Source organism: Arachis hypogaea, chromosome 13 (genome assembly GCF_003086295.3).
Source record: "Arachis hypogaea cultivar Tifrunner chromosome 13, arahy.Tifrunner.gnm2.J5K5, whole genome shotgun sequence".
Taxonomy (NCBI): Eukaryota; Viridiplantae; Streptophyta; class Magnoliopsida; order Fabales; family Fabaceae; genus Arachis; species Arachis hypogaea.
Genome location: NC_092048.1, coordinates 49,137,185 through 49,155,937, shown reverse-complemented (window position 1 = coordinate 49,155,937; position 18,753 = coordinate 49,137,185).

Genomic DNA, 18,753 nt, shown 5'->3' with positions numbered 1-18,753 from the left:
AATTTTTATTTTATTTTTATATAAATTTTTATTTTTTATTTTAAAATTAATTAATTTGTAATTCAATTTAAAAATAATTAGTTTAAAAAATGTTGAATATAAAAAATACTGAATTAAGTATTTTTGTATATATATATATATGTGTGTGTATTAGTTAAGATATTATGTAACATGCGATATATATTATAAAAAGCACAAATGATACCAAAAAAATAAAGAGGAATGCTAGGGGCCAGCAGAATTTGTAATGTATAGTCATCAATTAGCTATCATTAATATTTTTAATGGTGTGAGATGACATCTAATGGTGTAGGATTACTCATTTTTCTTTTGATGGTTAAGTGCTGGCCAAATTTCAATAAGAGTACTAGCCTCCTAGACTTTCTCAAAAATAAATTAGTGCAATGGTGGTTAGCTTGGTCTCCATATGAGAAGAGCCCAGTTCAACTCTCATCTCTTTACTCTATTTTTTAAAATTTCTCAACCCCCCACGTGTGTTGACCGTTGACTACGTTTGTTAACCAGACCGGTTCAGTTTAGGTTCATACCGGTTTTGATCGATTCATTTTCTTAAGCGGTTAGTACACTAAATCGAACCAATACAGGATTTGATTTATCAATTTTCTAGTCGAACCAGTTGATTCGGTCCGATTTTAATAATTATGGTTCATGCGGTCCATCTTTCCTAAATTAGATTAGCACTTGTTTAAGGTGTTTGCTTCAGTACGATGATAAATTCATACGTACCGATACGTTTAAAATATGGACAAATAATAATAAGTCATGTAAAATTTATTTTCCACATCAGTATCTAATTTTTTTTTAAAAAAATATATTATATCACTACTTTTACTAAAACACCTTTTTAATTAAATAAAAATAAAAAATATTTTTTTTATTTACTTTTTCAAAAATCTTAAACATCATTACTTTATTCGATTAGACAAAAATACCGTTTTAAATCAATCAAATTTTAAAATTCAAATAATCCTAATTTTATATTTTCAAATAATTTAAACAACAAAACAAGCCAATGAGCTATAGCTCAAATGGCACAGTCTCTCCATGCTCATTTAGAGGTCGCAGGTTCGAGTCTCCCTATCTTTTGTTCTTTCATCTGGGTTTCAAAACCCTCTTCATCTTCTCAAGTTTTCTCGTGTTCTTCTCTCTCTCTCTCTCTCTCTCTCTCTCTCTCTCTTGCTCGGTCTCTCTCTTGCTCGGTCTCTCTCATCTCTCTCACTGTGGCATCGCACTGAAGCTCTCTCCCTCTCTCATCTCCGGTCTCACAATCAAGGTTGTCGTCGTTCTCCGTGTCATCGGTCGTCACCGTCTCACACCAAGTCGCGCTTGCGCCCTGTGCTTCATCACCATCGTCAGCCTCTCCCTCTCTGTGATTTCTGTGATTTTAATTATTAAAACATTGTTGTCATTTTTGTAATTAATGTAACTTGGTTTGATTTCTGTGATTTTATATTAGTTGTTGTTAATTTTGACAAAATAAAAAATTTCAGCATCAATTTTATATTAGTTGTTGTTAATTTTTATACAATCACTTCCATGCTTAGCCCAAAGAAAAGCTCGTAAAAGATATGAGACTGCCCCTGCTTCAGCTTAAAAGGGACCCTCATCTTGTTCTTGTTGCTGAGAACAGACACCACAAGCTTCCAAAAAGAAATTATGGCGGCATTTAAGTTGGAAGAAGCAAAATAGTGATTGTGGAACCCAGAAACAGAAACACCCAACATTGACATTGTTGCCATGCTTCTCTACTGTTTGAATTTTTATCTTTTCTTCAACCTTAACATCTCTTAGCTCCTTCAATCTTATCAATATTTTATTTTCTTGTTGAAAACAACATTTTCCTCCATGGTGGACGAGAAGAATGAAGAAATGTCCCCTTCCGAGTTATCTGGTAGGGAAAGGATTCACTATATTTTCCAATCCATCTTTGTGAATAGTTTAGAGGTATAATCTGATATTTACATACGGCATAAAGCTCTAATAAGAAATGAGATATAGGTATAAAGTGACACAAAGACGAGGATATGGATATTTCTAAGTTTTATGGTACCACATGACAAATGAGTATGAAATTAACTTAAAAATAGAATTCTGAAGTTAGTTAATTATTATAAAAATGTTTGTATTTATGTAGATACTATTTTCAACCTATCTATCTTCCATTGCTTCATCATCTCTTCCTTTGATGATGCAGCATGTAAAACTTGGTCAAACCATAATTTAATTAAATAATAAATTAAATAGGAGTGAATATGGTTAGAAAATTTAGCAATCAGAATTTGGTAAACTAAATATGATATTTCAATTCAGTGAATTTTTCTGAGTCGAAAAACATAGTTTTCTGCGTAAAAACGCGCACTGAAATCTTGACCGGCAGTACCGAATGAGATCTGTCTGGTACTGCAGCTGAAAAAATTAATTATAAGTAAATAAGGCTAAGAAATTAGGATTTATAAATAGAGAAGGTAGAAATATTTAAAATGCGATTTAAAACTCTAATCTTAAAAGTTTTGGCCCAAAATTGCGCCAACGGACCAAACCAAGTGAACCGGGCCCAAGTGGGCCCAAGACCCACCCTATATAAACATTATTTATGAGCATTTCGGCTCATTTATCCTAAAAAAAAGGGACTTGGGACGCTGAAATGGGAGAGAGGTAAGAGGTGAGGGTTCCAACTTCAATTTCAATCTTCAAATCATCATAACTTTCTCTCCGGAACTCCGATTGACGAGCCGTTTATAGTCACGCGTTGCTCTTCTCATCCTCTACAATTATATCTAAGTTTTTTGGTGAGTATTCTATTCATCTCTGTCCAATTTTTAAAATTCTCCACTGTTACCCATTTTTGGATAGTTAGTGTTAAAATCTTGTGATTTTGGTTATTTAGGGATACTCTAACATGGATTCTAAGTGGGTTCTATCCCTATTTCATATGGGCTGAGGTAAGAAGTACTCAAACCGTTGTGATTTGTCAATTTCATGAACCCTAGGTTGATTATAAGTGTGAAAATTGATTATGTTAGAGTATTGGTTGATTTTGATGCACAATTGGAAGATTGATATTGCTTGAGAAGCTTAGGTTAGGCTTGGAGCTAAGGATTTGTGGAGACTCTCAAGAAGAAGTTCAATTATTTTGGCTACAAGAGGTACGGTTTAAGTTTCATTTAAGTACCGTGTGGTGTGATGAGAATTCCTAGGCTAGATGCCCCTAGGATTAAGTTTAGATTGTGTGAATAGTTGGTACTAATATGCATAGTTGATATGTAATGTAAATTAATGATTGGATTGATAATTGTGTGAATTGTATGTTTGGTGTGTTGAGAATTTGATGAATTGGATAATGAGTATTGGTTTGTGGAATATGCATTTAAATTGTGAATTTGGGCCGGAGACCGAAAAGAGGTAAGGAAAGTAAGTTGATATGTGTATTGTGTGATGACATAAGAGAATGGACGGATTTTAGATATTAAATGTGTGAATAATTGGTTTGGTTATTGAATAATAAGGTTTGAGGAATTGAGGTGTGGAATTTGATAGATTTGGGTGAAATTATGTAGATGAGGTAGGTTTGGTTTTGGTTGAGTGTAATTATGTGAATGTCATTGGGTTGTGGCCATTTGGATTAGTGGAAATGAATTTGGCTTGTAAACATTGGAAAAATTGGTGATTTATATTTTTGGGTAGAAACTGATTTTTGACCAACTTTGGCGATCCGTAACTCGGTCCACGAAGTTTGGAATTCTTCAAAATTAGAAATTTATGAAAGTTTATTCAACGATCTTTCCAACGGCTTAGAAATAGATGAAAAAGGAATTTTGTAGAAGAAGTTATGTGTGTTGGAAGTTTGGGGTTTGAAAATGTAATTCTGCAGCTTCTTAACTTAGTAAAAGTTTTGGAAAATTGTGCTTCCACATGCACGCGTGGCCGACGCGCACGCGTCAGTCTCGAATTTTACTCGCCCACGCGTGCGCCTGGACAACACGTACGCGTCGCTGCACTGATGCGAATGCCCCATAGAAAATCCCGAGAGTTCTGCGGGTACTGTGCTGGTTTTGTGCGAGGAGCACAAAATGCACCCACGCGTACACGTGGCTGACGCGTACGCGTCGCTGTGCTTTTCTGCCATCCACGCGTGTGCATGGGCGACGCGCACGCGTCACTTTGTTTTTTTTTTAATTTCACGCGTGCGCATGGGCGACGCGCACGTGTGACCCTGTTTTCAGCAAAGGTTGATTTTAAATTTTTGAAGCCGAATTTCAGACTTCTAAGCCTCCATTTTCATCCTCTAAGTCCTAAATCTTTATAGTATGTTTAGTGATGGAAAGAAACTAAGACATGTGGCAACTTGTGGATAAAGTATAGAGAGAATCAATGATGAATGATGAGTGATGATGATTGTATGAGTTGCTGAGGGTGATAATGGAAGTGAGGTGTATGCCGTGAGTTGAAGGGCTGTATTTAATAATGATTATTGGCTGGTCATGTGTTATGTTATGAGCTGGATGGCTATGGTAAATATTGGTTTATGGCTGGAAATGAAAATATGGCTTTGAATGATTGTTATCTGAAGCTCTCTTTCTCGAAAGTACGACCCCGGAGAGATGAAGGAAGGTGAGGATCCCCTTCCTTGTTCCTCCTGGCATTGTAAAATCGCCCCCAGCGAGATGGTGGGAGGTTAGGATCCCCTCCTTGGTTCCTCCTGGGCATATGAGAACGTACCTCCTGGGTAGATGCAAGGGTTATGGTTGCGCCCTGATAAACCCATATTTTGTGATGTATTTTGTGCTTAATTTAAGTGATTTATTCAATCCTTCACCAACTTATTCATGTAAATTGCATGGTTTTACTTTCCCTTCCTTATTATGTGATGTATGTGAAAAACATGTTTTCTATGCTTAAAAACTATCAATTTTAATTACCCTTTATTACCATTCGATGCCGTGATTTGTGTGTTGAGTGCTTTTCAGATCTCCTAAGGCAGGAATGACTTAGAGGACAGAAAGAAAACATACAAAAGTGGAAGGAAAGCACAAAATGGAGTTTTTGAGGAAACAGGCAGCGACGCGAACGCGTGACTGACGCGGACGCGCACCTTGAGCAGAACGCAGATGACGCGTACGCGTGACCAAAGTGAACGCGTGACAAGGAAAACTCCCACATGACGCGACCGCGTGACCCACGCGGACGCATGACAGACGCCACGCACCAGAAACTACAGAAAACGCCCCCAGCAATTTCTGAGACCCTTTTTGGCCCAGATCCAAGTCTAGAAAGCACAGATTAGAGGTTATAAAGTGGGGGAATGCATCCATTCATGAGCGAGGCCTACAATTATTCACTTTTCATAGTTTAGATGTAGTTTTTAGAGAGAGAGTTTCTCTCCTCTCTCTTAGGTTTTAGGATTAGGGTTCCTCTTAAAGGAATTAGGATTTCTTATTATTTCAACCTAATTATTTCAACTTCTTCTTAGGTTCAATATTCCTTTTTACTTTATATTTCTCTTTTACTTTCAGATACTTTAATGCTTTTCTTTAATTACTTATGTTGCCAAATTGGCCTATGAACTCTTTAAGTCTAGATTGATTTTCTCTTTATTTGATATAAATTGAGGTATTTCAGATTTGTGACTCTTATTTAGCTTTTTATATTCTTGGATTTAATTGATTAACTGGAGGCTCTTGAGTTATCAAACTTATCATGATTGATTGTTATGTCTGCTAATTAAATTGAATTCTACTAACTCTAGTCTTTCCTTAGGAGTTGGCTAGGACTTGAGGATCTAACTAATTAGTTCACTTGACTTTCCCTTGCTTTAGTAAAGGTTAACTAAGTGGGATTAACTTCAATTCTCATAAGAATAACTAGGATAGGGCTTCCGAATTTTCATACCTTGCCAAGAGTTTATTTTATAGTTATTTATTTATTTTTCTTGTCATTTAAATTACTTGTTCCTTACTTTCAAAACCCCCAATTTACAAAACTCATAACCAATAATAAGAACATACCTCTCTGCAGTTCCTTGAGAAGACGACCCGAGGTTTGAATACTTCGATTATCAATTTTAAAGGGGTTTGTTACTTGTGACAACCAAAACGTTTGTAAGGAAGGATGATTGCTTGGTTTAGAGACTATACTTGCAACGAGATTCTGAATTCTAAACGGTCAATCATTCGTTCTTCAAAATGACGCCGTTGCTGGGGAATTGCAAACGTGTACCTTATTATTGGTTATTGTAAATATTTTTCTTTTACTTGTTTATTTGTTTTTATTTTTTTTCCTTTTATTTCTATTAGCTACTATGAATTCTCAGCCCTCTCACTTTGAGTTTGGTTCTGAATCTGTTGAAAGGAGTGGAAGCTATAACAGGAATATGCATCAAGGTCTAAGCAATCAAAGATGGATGGAGCCAAGAGGCCCTGATCAACCCTTTAGGCAACAACACCCTCCAAGATATCATGGGCAAGGACCACTCTACAATGCATACCAAGCTGATAGATATGGTGGACCCCCTTGTAATTACCGACAAGCCCCACCCAGTGCTTATAGACCATCCTCTCAACGTAGCTTTGAACCACCACACTCACAAGTTCCTTTTCACCATTCACCACCGTATGACCCTTATCCACCACAATCCCAATCCAACCACCACATTCTTATTTTGAACCCTCTTCCCCAACCAATGAACCCTCATACCTACCCCAACCTCCAATGAATGACAAACTTCGTGTTCTTCTTCAAGGGAAAGCGAAGATGCAAAGGAACGTGCTGGAACTCACTACTGCCTTAACCGAGGTAGTAAATATAATAGCCTCCCGACATCTGAGAACTCAAAGCACTCCCATGGCAACATGTGGAGAATCCAAAAGAAGAGCGTAGTATGAAGGAGACACTGGAAACTCCGGTGGACAATGAGGAGCATGGATTTGTATTGGAACAAGTAGAGGAAGCCATGATAGTTGTAGAGGAAGAAGTGGTTGAAGATTTAGGAGATGCTGAACCTCCATGGGAATCGAGAACTGTAAAGGATTCTACTGAGAAGTTCGAAATTGATGCCAAAGAGGATAGTGCACAACCTCCAAAGCGTATACCCTGTGAAAAATTGGACGGAACAGACCAAGAAATTGATTCCCTAGGCAGTGATGATCATGAATCAAGCTCTCCTAGTCATGAACTTGTATCCGCAACTGAACTCCATGAGCCTGAAGAACCTTATCCAAGTGAATACGAAGATGATGTCGAGGTGGATTTCTCTCAACCTCCAACGTATGACTTGAGTGACGAGGAAGACATAGAAGATTTTGATCAAGACACAGTTGCAGTTGAAGAATTTTTGCAAAGAAGTGGAGGAATTCACAGAAGAATACAAGGGAGTAGAGCTTACAGAACCACTGGAAACACCTATCCCAAGGCCATTACCACCTAATACAAGCTTCAAGTGGGTACAATCCTTAACCTTTATCTTTACTTTTCCACTCGAATATGGTTTGCTTGAAACAGATGGCCAACTTAGAGCTCTCTGCGGCTTTAAGTGTAAGAGGGAAATGGCTCGTACTCAGAGTTGGTGTACAAGATTCAATAAGGTTCCACGCTTCAATTCGAAGGCGTCTGGTCATCATGGTGAGAATACAATTTCTGAACCACCCGGATGGAAGAATATAGAACAAGACAAAGGCGGATTTAAAAGCAAAGTTTGGGATCCTAGAATCTACTCTGACATTCAATACCCCGGGAGCCTGAGAATCTGTTTGAAACTGCTCAGAAGCTTTACATGCCTAGTTTGGGATCCCGGAGGCTGTTGGCATTCCAAACATTGGTGGAGATTTCTGGATGAATTTAAGCACAAGCCACCATAATAGGAAGCTCATCAAATGTACAACTTAAGAACTTTAACTAAAAGTGCTAGGTGGGAGACAACCCACCATGGTATGATCGTTCCTGGTTCAATTTTATTTCGTTTTGTTTATTTTTATATTGTTTTATTTTCATTGAACCTGGATATTATTCGTAGCATTTGCATTAGCATTGCATACTGCATAATTGCATAATTGAAAACAAAAATGCACGCGACGCGTAAGCATTGCTGACGCGTCCACGTCACAAGTGCATTAGGAAGAAAAGGAAAGTGAACAGAAAGTCACGCGAAAGCGTGGCTCGAGGCGTGCCTTTGGCACAAATTGTTCCACGCGACTGCATCGCTAACGCGTTCGTGTCAGTTGCGAAAAATACCTCCCATGCGTCTGCGTCACTCACGCGAACGCGTGATCTGAAAATCGGCGTAAAGATCCAACGCCCAAAAATCTGGGCTGGACTCGTGCGGCTGGTGTGCGTTTAGCACAAAACGGCCCACGCGTCCGCGTCCCTGACGCGAACGCGTCACTTGCAAAACACTCATCCCACGCGAAAGCGTGAGCGACGCGTCCGCATCGCGTGGATATTATAGCCTCCTAAATGGTGATAGAGAGTTGTGCTGAAACGACGCTGGAAGTGTGCGTCTAGCACAATTTTCAGCGACGCAGTCGCGTACCTCACGCGTCCGCATCATCCATCTTTTCCCCAACCCACGCAGTCGGGTCAATCACGTGACCGTGTCAACCCCATTTCACCCTAGTCACGCGATCGCGTGCTCCACGCGTTCGCGTGGATTCAAAATCACTACCCCCTTTTCACGCGAAACCCTACCCGTCGCGCCCCATAACCCCCCCCCTTCTTCTTCTCTTCTCTGCCACTCCTCTGCAACCACCACCTCCGCGCACAACTACCCAGCTCCGACCACCGCGTCCAGCGCACCACCCCCGACCACCCAGAACCGCCGCGATCCCTACCCACCCCCTCTCTTCCTTCTTTTCTTCCTGCACCACTACCAACCCTCCATCTCACCCACTGCCGCCCTCCTCCGCCACTGCCCCCCCCCCCCCACCGCGGCCAAACTCCGACCGCCTCCCACCATGCAACCCCCCTCCAACCCACAACCCACAACCCTCGCCGCCTTCTCCCTTCCTCTCCCCCTCACCCAACCCAACCCCTGCCACCGCCCCTGCTCCACCACCGCGCCGCCGTGCTGCCCCCCCAGCGCCGCCGCGTCACCGCCACTATCTCTCTTTCCTCACCTCTGTTCATACACATACCAGGTCCCGCCGAACGCCAATTTCTCTATCACTTGTCGTTATTTGCTTATTTCTCAGATTATGTTCAAATTAGGCTAGTTAGAGATGCATGTTTGTAGTGGATTCTAGGCGGTTAGGTAGCTAGGATGTGGTTAGTGGATTTAGGCCTGATAATTGCGCTGTTCTTGCTACTTGTTTTATCAATTTTGCACTTCTGATTTTGCTGTGATGTTCTTACTGTTCATGCTGCTGCTGTTGAGACTGTTCTTTACTGTTCCTACTGTTTGTGTCTATTTGCAGCTTTATTTAAATTCATATGAACTGTTTTCCTTGCTGTTTATTACTCGGGAACATCCAATTTTAGCCGGAATGCTCCCCAATTTTCTGCAAATTGTTTCATTTTCATTCATGTATTGGTTTTGGCAATTTTGAATTTTGCATTACTTAGCTATAACCAAACTAATTCACGAATGCACGGGCTCGCATTCTTATTTCTTTTTGATTCCCTGGTTAATAAATTGCATTATTGATGACTTCTTTTAATTTTGCCAACTTCTGTATCTATCTGAATTATCATCAATACACTAAAATTTTTGTTTGAATATGAGTTGATTAATCTTTAAATTTGTGAATTTCTTGTTACTTAGGAAACATTTATCATGCCACTTACTTTAACTTTTTTCTCTTAACTCACTGCTTTCCACTTTCTAACCTCTTTTTCACTCCTAACCATTTTAACTTTCAAACTCCTATTTTCGGTTTTTCATCTAATTACTTTAACTTTCTAACTCAAGGCATGATTATTGTTTTTCCTAATTAACATGAATTCTACCTATTTTATATTTTGGATTGTGATTCTTCATCTCAGATTTTTAACTCAAATACAGTCCAAAATATACATATATTTAACTCATTTCATAATTCTACTGCTATTTTGCCACTCTATGCTTCAATTGCTATTATGCTATTTGCTTACTTGTTTTTCTGCTTTTGTTCTTCAATTATATCCTGCAATTTCTGCTTTTCAGGATGTCTGACCTTCAACGCAAAGGAAAAGGCAAAGCAACTACTGGCAAACGGAAAAGAGGCGAATCCTCTATGTCCATCCTGGACATTTTGCATGATGACTCCTGGCGGGAAAAGCACTTTACCCCGTAGGAGAAGGCTGACCAGCTCCTCACTGTCACAGATCCGGTAAAATTTGCAAACAGATATTGTGAGCTGAAGTATCCAATGTGTGCCACCTCCAGGAACCTGTACCTGGAGAGGACTCTGAAAATTCCAGAAGAACTACAGCAGTACACCTCCGAACAGATAAAACAGAGAGGCTGGTTCTTCTTGGAAAGAAACTTGACAGAGGTCAATGCTTCCTGGGTCAGAGAGTTTTACTACAACTATTTCAAGACTTCCCTGGATGCAGTGCACATCAGAGGGAAACAAATTTTGGTCACTGAGGAAGCTATTTAGGATATCCTCCAGCTTCAGCCTAAATCAGGTCAGCCTGACGGTTACCAAAAGGCTGAAGAGGATATGCGCTTTATGAGATTTGACTGGGATGCTGTCAAGCAAAGAATAGCCCTTGATCCGACTGTACCATGGGTCATGGGAAAAAACACAGCAATGCCTAAGGGAATCAAGCTGATGTATCTGAATGATGAGGCTCGGCTCTGGCACCAGATTTTGAGCAACTATGTTATGTCGAGCACTCATGAGACAGAGTTGCCTGCTGCTATGATCACCCTCATCTGGTGTGTGATGGAGGGTAAGGACCTGTATCTCCCACGATTCATCCGGTATTATATGGCCAAGGTCCATATCAGAGGCACTCTCTCCTTCCCTTATCTGGTCACCCAGCTAGGTCGTCGAGCTGACGTGCCTTGGGAGCTTGCTGATGAGAAGCCACCTGCTACAGACTGCAAGAAGATTATCCCTCACAGCAGGAAGTTTCAGGCTTTAGGCCACAGACCGCCATTCCTCACCGCTTCTGGTGAGGCAGCCACATCTTCAGCTACCCCTTCTGCCTCCACTGCTGCACCAGCCTCATCCACTGCACATCCACCCGCTCCTGAGCCCATTTATCATTTGGTGCATCGACTCTTCGCCCGCCTGGATCGTATGGAGCGTCGTAACAAGCGGCGCTATGAGCACCTTAAGTTGATGATCCGATCCGGCGGCGACATCCCCTCCGAGCCTGACACCCCTTCTGATACATCTGAGGTGGAGGAGGATGCTCACGAGGAGGAGACACCTGCCCAGGCTAAGCAGGCAGGACCAGAGCAGGCTGCGCCACAACATGAGGAGCCAGACCAGATTCAGGCCGCAGACCCAGAGATTCCTCTCCAGTCAGCGCCTCCCCTGCAGCAGACAGATCCTCCTACACTTATCCAGTCTGCAGACCCTCAGGCCACCACAGAGACTCCAGCAGCCCATCCTTCCGGTGATGACAGTCCTTCACACCCAGCTTCAGTGAGCATCGAGGACGATGCTTTATTTTAAGTGTGGGGAGGTCGCCATCCCTGGCGTATCTTTTTGGTGAACCACTACAGACTCTTTTATCTTATTTTGTTTATTTTTCTGTATTTTTATTTTTATTTTTATTTTTCAGTACTTATACATTGTTCTTTTGCTGTATTTTTTACTTTATTTCCGCATTTTGCACTTTAGTTTATACCTTAGACATTTAGTTTAGTTTGTAATTCTAAACTTATTAGTTATAGAATATGTGGATTAATTAGTATAGTTTACCCTTTTAGCATATGATAGTTTAGTTTAATTGAAAATAAGAGGAGTAAACCAGAAACTTTAGTAAATTAAAACAATCCACACACCTTGTATATATAGCATTACATGTTAGTTAGTTAACAACATTTCATCAAGGAGAAACACTAAGATTTTAAGGGCCACCCTAAGATTTACATTGAGAATAATGGGAACTCTTAATTTTTACTTGCATGACATTTATAACTGATATATGCTTTTTGAGCTGGAGAACACACAGCCTGTGAGTTTTGAGCTTAATTATATGGTTACATTCAAACCATAAATTTCATTCTTGTGTGTTTTGCCCTTCTTTTTTATTCTGATGTTCTTTACTTTGTTTTAATCTATATGTCCAATATAGAATATAGATACATACCAAGAGATGATTGAGGCCATAATTTGAATTTTCCCTCACTTATCCCAAATTAGCCTACCCTTTTACATCGCCCTTGTTAGCCCCTTTGAGCTTTTTAATCCCCTCTTGTTCTATAAACCACATTACTAGCCTTAAGCAGAAAAACAAAATAAAAATTCCAAGTTGAATCCTTGGTTAGCTTAAGATAGAAATTGTGTATTATTTAAGTGTGGGAAATTTTATGGAAACATGGGATGATAGAAACAAAGTAAGAATTTAAAAAGAATAAGTTGTTTCAAAAACAAAATTTAGGAAACATGCTCATGTGAAATCAAAACAATTGAATTACCATGTGCATTGAAAAAAAAATATTTTCAGTATTTAAATAAAGGGAATACAAAAATTTTCCAATTGCAAAATAAAAAGAATCAATACACATGGGATAAAATTTAATTTAATGCATGAGTTTGCAACACAAAGTGGGAAAATTTGGGTAAATAGGTTAAGAAACTTTGGTTTATATAAAGTAGTATGTTAGGTGAGATCTTAGACTAATCAAGGATTTGCTTATTAGCTCACTTAGCCTTATACATATACCCTTACCATTACATTGGCCCCATTACAAGCTGAAAAAAGACCTCATGATTTTTGTATGTCTGTATTCTATAATTGTTGATTGGTTAGATGAAGAACAAGGTTATAGAAAGTAAGGATAGAAAAGGAATAGAGTGATTAACCCAATAAACACTGAGTGACTAGATAGTAAACACAAAATCCAGTGAGGGTTCAATAGCTCATCACCATATATCTATGCTTAATTGTCTTGCAAGTTTGTGAAATATTTTTACCCATCTCAATTGTAAAAGTGCTTTAACATTATCTAGGGTTTGGCTATGCATATATGATTCCTTGAGGATATGAATTAATTTAACTATATGTAAGCTTTATATACAAGTGAATAATAACTAGAATTGCATGATTCATTTAGGTAGTTGCATTTAGAGTAGATTGCATTGCATGAAATTCCACCACCTTATCTTACTCTTTATCTTGGATTTAGCATGAGGACATGTTATTGTTTAAGTGTTGGGAGGTTGATAAACCCATATTTTATGATGTATTTTATGCTCAATTTAAGTGATTTATTCAATACTTCACCCACTTATTCATGTAAATTGCATGGTTTTACTTTCCCTTCCTTATTATGTGATGTATGTGAAAAACATGTTTCCTATGCTTAAAAACTATCAATTTTAATTACCCTTTATTACCATTCGATGCCGTGATTTGTGTGTTGAGTGCTTTTCAGATCTCCTAAGGCAGGAATGGCGTAGAGGACAGAAAGGAAACATACAAAAGTGGAAGGAAAGCACAAAATGGAGTTTTTGAAGAAACAGGCAGCGACGCGAACGCGTGACTGACGCGGACGCGCGCCTTGAACAGAACGCAGATGACGCGTACGCGTGACCGAAGCAAACGCGTGACAAGGAAAACTCCCAGATGACGCGACCGCGTGACCCACACGGACGCATGACAGACGCCACACACCAGAAATTGCAGAAAATACCCCCAGCGATTTCTGAGACCCTTTTTGGCCCAGATCCAAGTCCAGAAAGCACAGATTAGAGGTTATAAAGTGGGGGAATGCATCCATTCATGAGGGAGGCCTACAATTATTCACTTTTCATAGTTTAGATGTAGTTTTTAGAGAGAGAGGTTCTCTCCTCTCTCTTAGGTTTTAGGATTAGGGTTCCTCTTAAAGGAATTATGATTTCTTATTATTTCAACCTAATTATTTCAACTTCTTCTCAGGTTCAATATTCCTTTTTACTTTATATTTCTCTTTTACTTTCAGATACTTTAATGATTTTCTTTAATTACTTATGTTGCCAAATTGGCCTATGAACTCTTTCAGTCTAGATTGATTTTCTCTTTATTTGATATAAATTGAGGTATTTCAGATTTGTGATTCTTATTTAGCTTTTTATATTCTTGGCTTTAATTGATTAACTGGAGGCTCTTGAGTTATCAAACTTATCGTGATTGATTGTTATGTCTGCTAATTGAATTGAATTCTACTAACTCTAGTATTTCCTTAGTAGTTGGCTAGGACTTGAGGATCTAACTAATTAGTTCACTTGACTTTCCCTTGCTTTAGTAAAGGTTAACTAAGTGAGATTAACTTCAATTCTCATAAGAATAACTAGGATAGGACTTCCGAATTTTCATACCTTGCTAAGAGTTTATTTTATAGTTATTTATTTATTTTACTTGTCATTTAAATTACTTGTTCCTTACTTTCAAAACCCCCAATTTACAAAACTCATAACCAATAATAAGAACATACCTCCCTGCAGTTCCTTGAGAAGACGACCCGAGGTTTGAATACTTCGGTTATCAATTCTAAAGGGGTTTGTTACTTATGACAACCAAAACGTTTGTAAGGAAGGATGATTGCTTGGTTTAGAGACTATACTTGCAACGAGAATTTTTTCTGAATTCTAAACCGTCAATCATTCATTCTTCACACCCCACTTGCTCCAGGTTGGTTAGTATAGAGGCTCCCCGAGTGGACGCAAGGGTTGTGGTTCGTCCCACTTGCTCCGAGTAAGAGATTATGACGCCTGGGTAGTAGCGACAGTAGTGGTGACTCCACTCGCTCCAGGTTGACTTTTAGACACCTGTCTGGGTAGATGCAGTGGCATTGATCCACTTGCTCCGGGATGTGGTGAGACATACCTGCTTGGGTAGATGCAGTAGAGTGATTCCACTTGCTCCGGGTTTGGTTTTGAGACTCCTAGGGTAGATGCAGTGGTTAGTCCCCACTTGCTCCCAGTCGAGTATGATTTGAGATTTGTGAAATTATCTGAGTTTCGGATTTCCTTGGGTAGATGCAGTGGGTCCGCTCCACTTGCTCCAGGTTGAGATCCGAGATTCTGTTGACCCTATGTTGTAAGTATGGCCGGACACTGTAAAAGTTCCGGATGAGCTCGCCCCCGTGAGTAAACACCAGTGTGGGTGTTGTGTGATTATGATTATGATTGTGAATAACTTTAGTTGGGGATGCACGACAGAGGGACAGTCCAAATGTTAGCTACCAAAACTTGTCGGGTTGGCTTTATAATCGACAGATGAGACTCATCAGCCATAGGGCAGGCATACATCATTTGCATATGTTTGAATTGTTTGGGTTTGCCTATTTGTTTTGGATTGCTATATCATATATGCTATGTTACCTAATTATATGCTACTTGTTCTACTTGTACTTTAATTGTGTATTATTTGTCTGTATTGCTTGTGTTTGTACAACTAAGAGGTCCCTCATGCTGGTGTCGGTGGACGCTGAGGGCTGTTCGTGATGAGATGAATTGATGATGTATTTGAATAATGATGATGATTATTGAATGAGGTAATTGAGCTCCCTGGGTATATGCAATGAAGTGATTTCACTTGCTCCAGGTAGAGAAAGAGGTAATTTGAGCTCCCTGGGTAGACGCAGTGAAGTGATTCCACTTGCTTTAAGTGAGGATATGATGTATTGATATAGAATTGCTGAGACAGAATAACTGGTGATGGTTTTGTTTTATGATTCTGATTCTGATTCTGATTCGTTGGAGAGTTAGAAAGTTGGGAAGCATGAGGAAGATGAATTAGATTTAGCGTTCCCTTATGACAGTTGCCTATTTATGGATTAGCGAGAACATAGGGTGAATATTGGTGAAAGGAAGTTTAGGATGCTTAGTGAGTTTTTATTAAAATGCATTGTATTTATTTGGCACTTTTACCGTACTGGGAACCTATCGGTCGGGGGTTCTCATTCCGTATCTCTTGTTTTTCAGATACAGGTTCAGGTGCTCAGAAGTGAGCTGTGGTTCATCTGAGAGACGGCGAAGATCTTTACATTCTCTATTTTATATTTTGCTTAGGATCTCTCCACCTTTATTTTGAAAAGCTTATATTATGTATTGAACTCTTTCGAACTTGCCTATAGAGGCTGTTATGTTTCTTTTGGGAGAGATTAGGAGATACTGTTGTCAACTACTGTTATACTTATCCTAGTCGGCCTAGACTTTGCGGGTCGCGACTAGTGTCTATTTACTTATGTTAATATATCTATATCTGTCCTTCTCTTAATCTCCTTTATGCCTTTATCTGTATATCGCTTTCGGCTTCACGCTTTATCGTTTAGTTGTCGATACGTGAGTGATACGACTTCACGATTTTTTTTACTCTTTTCAGGCTTTTTGATTAATACTCATTTCTATTTTACTTATACTTATGTATTAAAAATCCACCTTGAGAGTCGTATCACCTTATTACCATTGACTTATGACTCGAGCATAAGGATTTGGATATTAGGGTGTTACACAGCAAGCTCTGCTTATGCAACAAACCATGACTGCACAGCAGGCTGCCAATAAAGCCGCCACCATGAAATCTGCAACAGAGTTAGCAGCAGCCCGAGCTGCTAAAATAAGTAAGAAACTGAAAGGTGATGGACTTGAAATTGAAGAAAAAAGAAACAAAATAGAAATTCAGGTCTATTTACTTTGTCAATTTTTCCTAGTGTAATTGTTCTACCGGTGCTTCTTGACTATTCATTTTCAATATTTTTATTGTTACAACTAATTCATTTTAGGGTGCCCTACATAAGTATCATGAACCCATTAGAGTAATGCTTGAAATAGATTTATAAGTTTGTTAAAGGTGCCTGAGGTTTTTGTCATTTTAATGTTTTAAGGGAAAAAATCATAATATTGTCCCCAATTTTAAAGTTCCCATTCGGTGGTATATGTTTTACCATATTTAAGAGTTTTGGGTTTAGTGTAAGTGCAATGCATCCTTTGCTTTTATATATATATATATATATATATATATATATATATATATATATATATATATATATATATATATATATATATATATATATTACACAATTGCCTTTGTATTATAGAAGCTTGCAGTTTTATGTGCCATAGCTGTGAGGTTGAGTAGCATATCTCTTTATTGTGAGTATGCATTCTCATCAATCTTAAGGGTTCCCCCCCCCCCACAATGTATGCAATTACTATGTATAGTGTTTTAAAATTGTTGCATGTTTATCTGTCTTTAAAATAGATGGCTGAATGGCTGTGGAACAAGTAAAGTTTAGATTGTGGTGACAAAATCTAGTTTGTATATTATTTCTTTTTGTCCTTCATTTTCATATGCTAACAAAGGTCTTTAATTCATTAATTCAAGCTTGTAGCTGATGTATATTTCTGAGGTAAACAAAATAGGCCTTTTTTTATTCCATATCATCTTTCAACAACACATGATTTCAAAATTTAAAACCTTATTCACCAACAAAAAGCTAATAATTACATTGGGTATGCTTTTGAAGTTAAATAACTTGAAGTTCGACCTTGCATTCTTAAGCAGAGAAGTAAGACAACCAGGAAAAGCAACAATCAGGAGTAATCTGCAGGATTATTATTACGGTAAAGAACTCGGTTATGAAGTTTGGGGACAATTCAAATTGTCAGGATACGAGAATGAGGCATGGCTCTTACATGGAGAGTGAAACAAAAATACTGGAATTTGTGGTTCCTAATAAGCTCCAAGGAATTGGTTTACAAAAATTTTTCAATGTTGTTGAGTGTTTGCTTTCCCAAGCTGTGTTCGAAGCACTGTTTTATTTTTATTTTTTATTTTATCTGATAAATAATGGGCACTTATGCTCCTGAATCCTGATCTGTTGATTTCACAAAGAATCTTGAATCCTAAATAATATAATATTTACGAGAATACATTATAAAGTATAATTAATTTGTCTCTCTACGCATCGTGCGGGTCTCACTCTAGTTGATGTTGAAGGTAAATGTTGGAATAGAAATTATAGTAGTTTCAGTGTTGATGTTAATTCTAAATTTTAACTTTGGCTATTTCATGTATCTCTAATTTTTGTTGAAAACAGTTCGTGTTTTCCATAATCGTTGATATTTTCTCGCTGAACAAAATGAGTCAATTATTTATTAATTTTTAATGAAGTAGTTTGGATGTAAAGTGAAGGCTTCATTTATTCAGATATGTGTGACTTCAGATTTTAAATTGATGAGGTTCATAAATTTTATCTCTATTGGAATGAGTTTTATCCTTTGCTAGTAAGTTTCAATATTATTCCAAATATGAGGACTTGCCTAGCTTACAACACAAAAGTGGTTCTAGGAATAGAAATGCTAGAGTAAAAATTAAATTTCATCTAAATTCAAATATAATTGAACTAAAGACAGAAAATGAATTTTCAAAAAAAAAGTCCATAGAAATTATAATGCATAATTACTTTTTTAAGTAAAAGAAATGAAACTAACACCTCTTAATATAAACCAAACATGACTACATAACAATTACGAATTCTTGATTTTTGTTTGAATCTTTTTGTTTATATTTATTGTAATTCCTGGTAGCAGACTCAGTGACATTATGCAGCATCAAGTTGTGGGACTTTAGAATCAAATCCAACGCAAGTCGCAT